This window comes from Melopsittacus undulatus, chromosome 12 (genome assembly GCF_012275295.1).
Source record: "Melopsittacus undulatus isolate bMelUnd1 chromosome 12, bMelUnd1.mat.Z, whole genome shotgun sequence".
Classification (NCBI taxonomy): Eukaryota; Metazoa; Chordata; class Aves; order Psittaciformes; family Psittaculidae; genus Melopsittacus; species Melopsittacus undulatus.
The window spans coordinates 13,070,000-13,078,294 of NC_047538.1; positions in this window are offsets into that span (position 1 = coordinate 13,070,000).

Genomic DNA, 8,295 nt, shown 5'->3' on the forward strand with positions numbered 1-8,295 from the left:
AGGAGCAACGCCCAAGGGGTATTTTATTTGCTCGGGTTCCAGCCCCAGCACCCGCCTCCCCAGCGGCTGGGCAGCCCTCGCTGCCTCTTCTCCCTGAGGTGCCTTCTGTGCCGGGAGATGCTCGATGGAAAAGACAGAGAGAGAAGAGGATGCTGCCGGGAGAGCCCCTTGCATCCAGGCATTTTGGGACGTTTTGGCGTTTTTTCCCTAGCCAAACTCTTTGAACGCTGCAAAAGGTTATCAAGATTAATAGTGGTTCAAAACATGCCATCTGTCTGGGACTTCTTCTGTGGGCTATGTTTTCTCTTGATCTGCTGTTGGACCCAGAGGAGGTGTTTTTAATAATCTAGAAAGTGGCAGGACTTTTGCCCACCACCCGTTGTCTCCAAGTGATAGTATGATGCTGGCATTATTCCTTACCTGCTGTGGGTAGAAGTGTTTTCTTCTTACACATTCCTTCCTCCTTCAGCAGTGCACAGCAAGTTTAAAATCACTGCCATGCGACAGGATGGTAAAATACAATGCTTGAATTCCACCTCAAACCACTGAGGTTTTGCAGGCAACTGAGTCATGGTGGCCCAGCCTGACCTGCTCTGGAGCTGGAGCCATAGGCTCACTTCTGTTCAGGATTATCACCACACTGAGCCCGGGTGCCCATGATGGACCATAAGTTCTGCACACAGAGGAGGAGTGTGTGATAACTGTAATATTATGGCACACAGCTATAGGAACAACCTGAGGTTCTCACTGCCTTGCGCATCCATTAGACAAGTATCATCTGACGCATATGCAATAGAGTCTGTTCTTGTGGTCATTGGGTCTTCGCTTTGGGGGAATGGGGGTGGCTGTGGCTTTTTGCTGTACAAAGCCAGCAAGGTTCATTTTCTTTCTCAGCGTTCCTCAGCTGTGAATGGGGCTGGAGACATGTGTGTTCTGCATCATTCCAGCCTCTTTCGAATGCGCTATGGGTGACCTCAGTCTGGCTTGAAGAGACAGGGACAAAATGGGTCTGGACTCTACAGCAGCCTGGCCAATGCATCAGTTTTGTCACAGCATTTACCCTGGCCTCTAGTCATGACAGGCCAAATCCTGACAGCCCTTCTTAGTGTTTTACTCAATGTTTGGTCAGACCTGCTCTGTCTAAGAACCTGCAAGAGAGAAATTAGCCTGACAGATCCTGAGATATCACTGAGCCTGACTCAGGCTAATTCCATTTGGAGGGAGTAGATGCTGAGTAAGGATTTAAGGATCTGGTCAGAGAGCTTTGAGAGAGGCTGGGTCAAGAGAAAATTACTTGTTTTGGGTGCAGCATTATGGCTGCAGGAGTGTCACTGGGAGCAAAGGGAAGGACAGTAACTGGCTGGAGTGGCAGGTAAAGGTGTCAGCGGAGGCAACTAGACAGGCTGCCTTGGATTTGTGCTTCTGCCTGCTCTGTTCTGCAAGTGCTGCTGAAAGGAGAAGCAGCAATAGCAGGGTTTGTAATCAAAGGGTCAGTTTAATAGCTGAGCAGCTTTGTACGGCTGAATTGTCTCATACCTTATCTCCAAGAGTCAGGAGAAGGAAACGTAATCCGCAGTTTACATGTAGGCAATTATGAGCTCATGTGCATTGTTCCAAGGCAGTGGGAGAACCAAGGCAACCAAGTGCCTCAGAAGATGGCACTGGTACCAGGACACCTTCTACTTCCAAGTGAGTGCCACTTTGAAATATCCCACCACAGATCAGATCCTCTTAACAAACACACACTTGCAGGAGCAGTTCAGCTCTCTCTGGTTTGTGTGTTTTAAAACTGGAGACACTGCAATAGCATGAATAATAGGAGCTAAAGAGAAATACACCAGTGCTTGGGTTTACTGAGGGAGAATGGCTGGATGGCAGCTCTTTGTAGACTAAATGGTTCTGCCCTATCTGTGTGAAGGGCATATGACAGCTAGTGGGTGTATTTCTCTAGCTAAGATGGTCAACAAGGTTTGCTGCATGTATAGGGAGGAGGCAGGAGTTTGCTTGGAAAGAGTAGACTGTCAGAGAGTGTCCTTTGCAGCCCCAGGAGAGACTGAGCCAGTAGGCAAGGATGGATACCTGGGAGATACCAATCTACAGGAGTGTTCCCATCTTCCATTTTCTCTTTGCTGTGGTTGCATTACAGGGAAATAGATCAGCTCACGAGCTTGTTGGGCAGGACAGAGTGGGGACTGCAGGGTCCCTAAGTCACCACAAGCTAGGGTTCTGTGGCCCCACATCATCCCGGTGGATATATTAGCACTTCTCAGAAGAATATTAATTTATTCTAACCTTAACACAGCTGTACATGGTGCTGCCAACTGCAACTAGCTGGCTGCAGCACGGCTGACAAAAGAGTTTTGCCAAAAGTCTTTCTTAAAATGAGAAATGGGAAAAATGGGAGGTAAACAGAAATCCTCTCACTAGTCACTCAGTTCTGTGCTGTAAGCACATATCCTTGTTGTCATCCCAGTTTCTAGTAACAGGAAAACTCCCAGCTCCTGGCCTTTTGGGCAAGTAAGGATAGCTCAGTCAGTGTCAGAAACAGAATAGTAACTGTATTGGAGCAGACTGCAGGCCTCTTTCCCCTGGAATCCTGAATTACCAGTGCTTAATAGAGGATGCTTAGTGAGGAGCATAAAAACAGGGCGGTGCAGGTCACTCTGTTCCTGAATACCCTCCTTTCCATCAACCCTCTGTAATCTGCAAATTTCCTGGGGTGGGGTTCTCTACATTTCATAGTCCTTCACAGTTTTTTCCTGAACATTTTTTGAGCCTGAGCAAATCTGGGGCATCCACAGCATCTTATGGCCATGAGTTCCACTGTTTAGCTGTGTGTTGTGTGAAGAAATATTTACTTTGTTCTGAATCTGTCATTTATAGTTTTCTTTTGATACTTTGTAGTTTTTGCAGGAGGCAGCAGGCAGTCATTCGTTATTCATTTTCTCTAAGCTACTCTCAAATGATAAACCTCTCAAGTTTCTGTTTCCTAGGCTGAAGAATCTTGCTCTCATCCAGAAGCCTTTTTTAGACCTTAGATCACCCCTAACCAGCTCCCTCCCCCTTCTCTAGTCCTGCTGTAGCCTCTAGCAAATTGGCACAGCAGCCATGGGGATGCAGATGCACCCTGGAGCTACCGAATAGCTGTGAGGTTTGTGGTTTTGCTCTGTCTCCTAGCACTCGCTTTGCCTTTTTGATTGCTTTTGAGGCCTGGGCTGATGCTTTCATTGACTGCTCTTGGCTTGCTCTTGCCATTGCGCAGCATGCTTAGTCCCCTGTGTTTCACTTTGCCTGTCAGTAGACTGGGAAGGGGATAGTTACTGCTCAATCCTTACGAATTCACACTGATAACCATGGTCAGAGTTTGCTAAAGCCTCTCCTTTTTGTACTGTCTCATCCCTGTAGGCTCTGTGGTGTACGCAGTGCTAGGCTGGGAGCTCGGGCTCATGTGCTGTGGTAGGGCAGGTTGTGGCTCCCTCCCTGGCACAACTGGAGGCTTCCCTTGAGTGTGCACTGTATAACATGCCACCACCCTGTCTGGGGAGTGCTCAGCAGAGCACTGCAGAGCTGGATCGCTGCAGCCAGAGCTCTGTCACTGCCCTCTCCCTTGAAATAAATATGCTGTGGTGCTCCCAGTGAGACCACAACTCCCATTGCCTCTGCCTGGGAGGAACTGGGTTCATTCACACACCTGCGTGCTTGCTGAGGCTGTTCCGATTTGTATGCTGCTCAAGCTGGATTTGAATCACAATCCTAATTATGTTTGCCTTGTATATGATGAAGGTTACATTTTTGACTGTTGTTGCTGGGTTGGAAATGTAATTGATTAATGTAGTGCTTAAGAAGGAAAGAGGATTAAGGCAGTGGTGAGGCTGTGCTGCCAGACTGCCTCACACTTTCACAGTTTCAGCTTTTGTTTGCCTGCTTGTCGGAGCTCCCAACTTGTTATTTCTCATGGCTCTGAGCTTGTTGGCAGATCCCTCAAAGCCAAGCCTCCTGCAGGGAAGGGAGCTACTGCCCTGGAGAGTTATGCAAAGAGCTAGTCCACAGTCTAGGTTTCATTCCCTTATATATGGGGGCAAATGCACTTGCTATTTAGCTGTGATCTGTTCAAGGGGAAATGTATGTAGGAAGATTCATAGCCCAAGTAGCTGTAAACTATTGACTGAACAAAGCAGCAAAGCCTGGAGAAGGTCCACCTGTCGATGACACTGCAGTTTTGGGGAAGAAATCCTCTTAATGCTTCTGCAGAGTACATGGAGGTGGGGAGATAAAAGATGAACACAGCATCAGTGCTGGCAGTAGCAACTGCACACAGGCACTGCTGAGACTCTGCACTTCATAGAGAAATGGCAGCAATAGCCCATGCAATATTAAATAGGTCTTAAGCCTTTTGCTTCTTGCAGCTGAGGCACTCTTTACAGCCCATGAGGCACCTTGGTGGTGTTCTGGGTCTGAGGCATGCATCTGTGCAGTGATGTGGCTTAAAAATGGCTTTCTGCTAAGTAAACTATGGACACTGGTCCACCGTTATTGGGGAAAGCAGTCAAGTTCTAGCAGGACCCATAAAAGCAGATTTGTTGGCCTGTGTATTGCCTGAATAGAGGATTTTAACGGCTTGTGATTTTGTGGTCACATATAAATTGGACAACATCGCTGGAAGCACAGGGAATGTCACCAGTCCACTCAGTGACACATGACATTAACTTGACTTCTTAGCATGGGAGAATTCTGAGCTTCCACTGTTTTCATGATGATTAATTCAGAGTCTGAGGTACATGGAAGATTTCTGTTACCTCCGTTCTGGAAACATGCTGCACCCATTTCATTTATATTAGTTTTATCTTGACTAAATGAAGCCATGTGTAAAGCCAGATATGTCAGGTTTGGACACACAGTCTTGCACTGAACCACTGCAGCAGCTGCAGTGCCCTGCAGAAAGGCAGAATTAGCAGCTCTGAAGGCACCACCAGAGACACCCATCACAGCTCAGGAAGTACTGGGGCTGGCCAGACTGAGCACAAAGCCCTTACCCTTCCTGATTTGTCCCATGCCACTCAGAAAGTGTATCACACACCTCCAGCATGGGGTATCTCTTCCAGCCCTGTGCTGGCTTTCAGAGGGAGTGGATGGGAAGCCCTGACTCTTCCCTGCTCTTTCCCTCCACCTCATCCACTTCTCTCTTTCTGCCTGGTCCTGTGCATGCTTTCCAGACACCTTTTCTGACCTCCCCAGCTCTTTGCTTTCCCCTGGCAGACACACAGACCCTCAGGAAACCCTACAGAAAGGTAAGGGAGAGTTACTGTGACTGGCAGGAGGCCTTTCAAGGCAGCAGCACAAGGTCCCCTTTGTACTCCCGTGCTTTTGATCAGCCTGTAAAGGGGGACAGTACAATTAAGAAAAAAAGGCAGAGCAACTGCAGTTACTGAAGCAAACGCCAGAAAGTGGCACCTCCAGGGACAGTCTGTGGTCCCAGGGGGCAGCTTTACTGTTCAGCCACCTGCCTTTGGGGCACAGGGGTGTCTGCTTGCCTGATGATGCTTTCACTAGGCTGATGGGAGGTGTAGGGGAAGGCCTACAGGGATTACCATACATTACACCATTTGAAAGGATGGTTTAAGGCAGAAAAAACAGTGGAAAAAGGCCCTGCAAGGACTTAAAATGTATCTTGCTATGGGGCTGTCACATTTCCAGCCTTCAAAAAGCAGAAATATTTGATATATTCTTCATATATATATATGTATGATAGAGATATATATTTCTTTATATGACTTTGATATATATATATATATATATAGGAATTGATATATTTATACATCTTATATCCCTCTGGGATCCCTTTTTTCTTTGTGTCTCATAAAATATATATCTAAAGAGCTTTTAGAAAACCTGACTTAGAAAGTACCTTCACAGTTTCAGGCTATGGGCTGCAGTTACAGTTCGTAACAGAATTAAGCCATCTTGAACCCATACAGGAGAGGCTGAAGGCAGCGCCTGATGCTGCTAAGCTGCTTTTTGAGTTTGAAACCTATAACTGCACAGATTATATTGGCTCTAAGCTCTTAGCAGCAGTGCTAAGCCACTGAGAGCAACCACAGACCTCCAGGGGAGTATGTGGATAAGACAGCCAGGCTGTAAAGGTCTGACCTGAGCAGGCATGGAATGTAACAATGCTGGTGGTGGGTTTGAGTGGTGTCTGCATGGGAAGCTTGGTGCTTTCCCTATCACTGCCTCCGGCAGAGTGAAGTGAGTGCAGCCATCAGGAAGACACATAAGAAATCCTCCTGCTGAGGAAGGTGACTCCACTGACTAAGACTTTCATGTTCTCCAAAGATCTTAGTACTTTTAAAACCTTGTTTAGAGTTCATGGCAGGCCTGGCAAAGTGACCAGCTGATTTTATTTCTTTTCAGCTTGACTAGTTTTTCTCCATCTATATCCAAAGAGTGAAAGACATCTCTCACAAAAAACAAACAAACAAACAACCAAGTAAGGCTAGTAGAAGAGTACAAGAAGCAGGGCTTGAAGTGGGAATTGGAGCATAAAAGCATTCTCAGAAGCATTTCCTTCTCTGGCCAGGAACCTTTCAGAGCCAGATTGTTACACACCCATGATGCAGCATTTAGACTTAGATGGGTGATAAGAAACAGGTCTCTAAGTCTGTGGGTGAATGCCCAATGTTGAAGGGCTTCTCTGGCTGTTCTGTCCTGCTCAGCCAGCCTCTGGACACTGGACTGGAGCTGCATTCTGGAGCTAGCATGAGTCTCCCTCAAGCTTGTGCCCCAGTCAGCAGTGTCATCCACTCCAGCCTTTGAAAGATAATAGCCATTGTGCCCAACTGACCTACTGTCCTGCTACACCATTGATGAATTTGGATCTTAAACTTCTGGCATCTGATTTATGTTTCTTCTCTCACCTAAGACACCCTGAGGGATTTGAACTTAGGAGATCCCCAGACCCACTTCAGTCTGCAGGGCAGTGCTGTGAGCAGACAGACAGGAAAGGGCAGTACTGCTCACCTCGATCTTTTCCAGAAGGCTGCAGTGTAGCCTGTCTGGTGCTACTGGAAAAGCAAACAGGCTTTTCCTAGGAGTCTTGTCTGTGTCACCTGGCACTACCGAGCTGCTCAGCACAAAAGCTCTTTTGGGCTTTGCCAAGGTCAAGTTTGCTTTGGATAACACCATGTGTGCCGCTTCTGCCTCGTACACAAAGCTTGCTGCTCACCTCAGCACCATCCTGCACATGCTATACCTGATGCAGTGCTGCAGATGGAGCCTTTCCAGATAGGCTGTCAGAGCATCACTAGAGATATTAGCCTTGTCAGCCTTTGAAGCAAAGTGAATTTCTAATGTCAGCACAGCAGAGGCCAACATACAACCTTCCACCTTTCCCACTTTTTGTCTCACCATAAAAAATGTTTTGGCTTTTTCTGTGCTTACCACAGCAATTCTGTGTGACTTAGCCCATGTTTGCCTCATTGCATCAGTCTACACAGTTCACTTGTAAGGAATTTCATCCACACCTTAAAGAAATTGAGGAAGATGAGGTTGTGAAGGCTCTGGGGCACAGGTGATTGCAGGCAGCAGCGCTGAAAAGGCAGAAATCCAGAGGGAAAAGTGGACTGCTTTAAGAGGAGTTACCTTGTGAAAAATGCTTTGAAGAGCAGTGACCAAGTGCCTCCTTGCTTTGTGCCATCATCCCACAGGGCAAAGTGCCAGGGTGCCATTCCCAGACCTTCCCTGAACCCAGAGGGACTGCTGATGGGGTACTTGGCCCTGCACTCACCGTAGTCCGCTGGTTACTCTGCAGACTGATGCCCTGTTCAGGCATCAGTCTGGATGATCCCAGGACGGTTGATTTCAGCAGAGATTTCCCCCATCTTTTTGCTGCAATTTGAGCCAAATACAGGGCTGATGTGTGAGCAAGGTGTTTGTATGCCAGAGGCATGTGCTTGGTGAGGAATAGCAGATCGTGTCCAGGAGGCAAGGGCATGATTCCTTTTAGGATTATACAGCTTCAATGCAGCACAGGTGACACTTGGGCTGGAAGGGACAGGACGGGATGCTGAGGGGATGCAGCAGGGCAGTGGCGAGGGGACCATGGAGGGGACACCCTCGCGGGACGCTGCTGCTGGCAGCGCATCCCCCATGGCAGCTTCCTCGTTTGGGTAACTGTCAGACCCCCTTGTCCGAAACGCCACAGATCGCAGGCTGGCTACCTTGAATTTCCTCCCGTCTGTGCCATCTAGTGCCCAGTACAAGAACTGGGACTGACCCAGCCTCTCACCCACAGGGGAA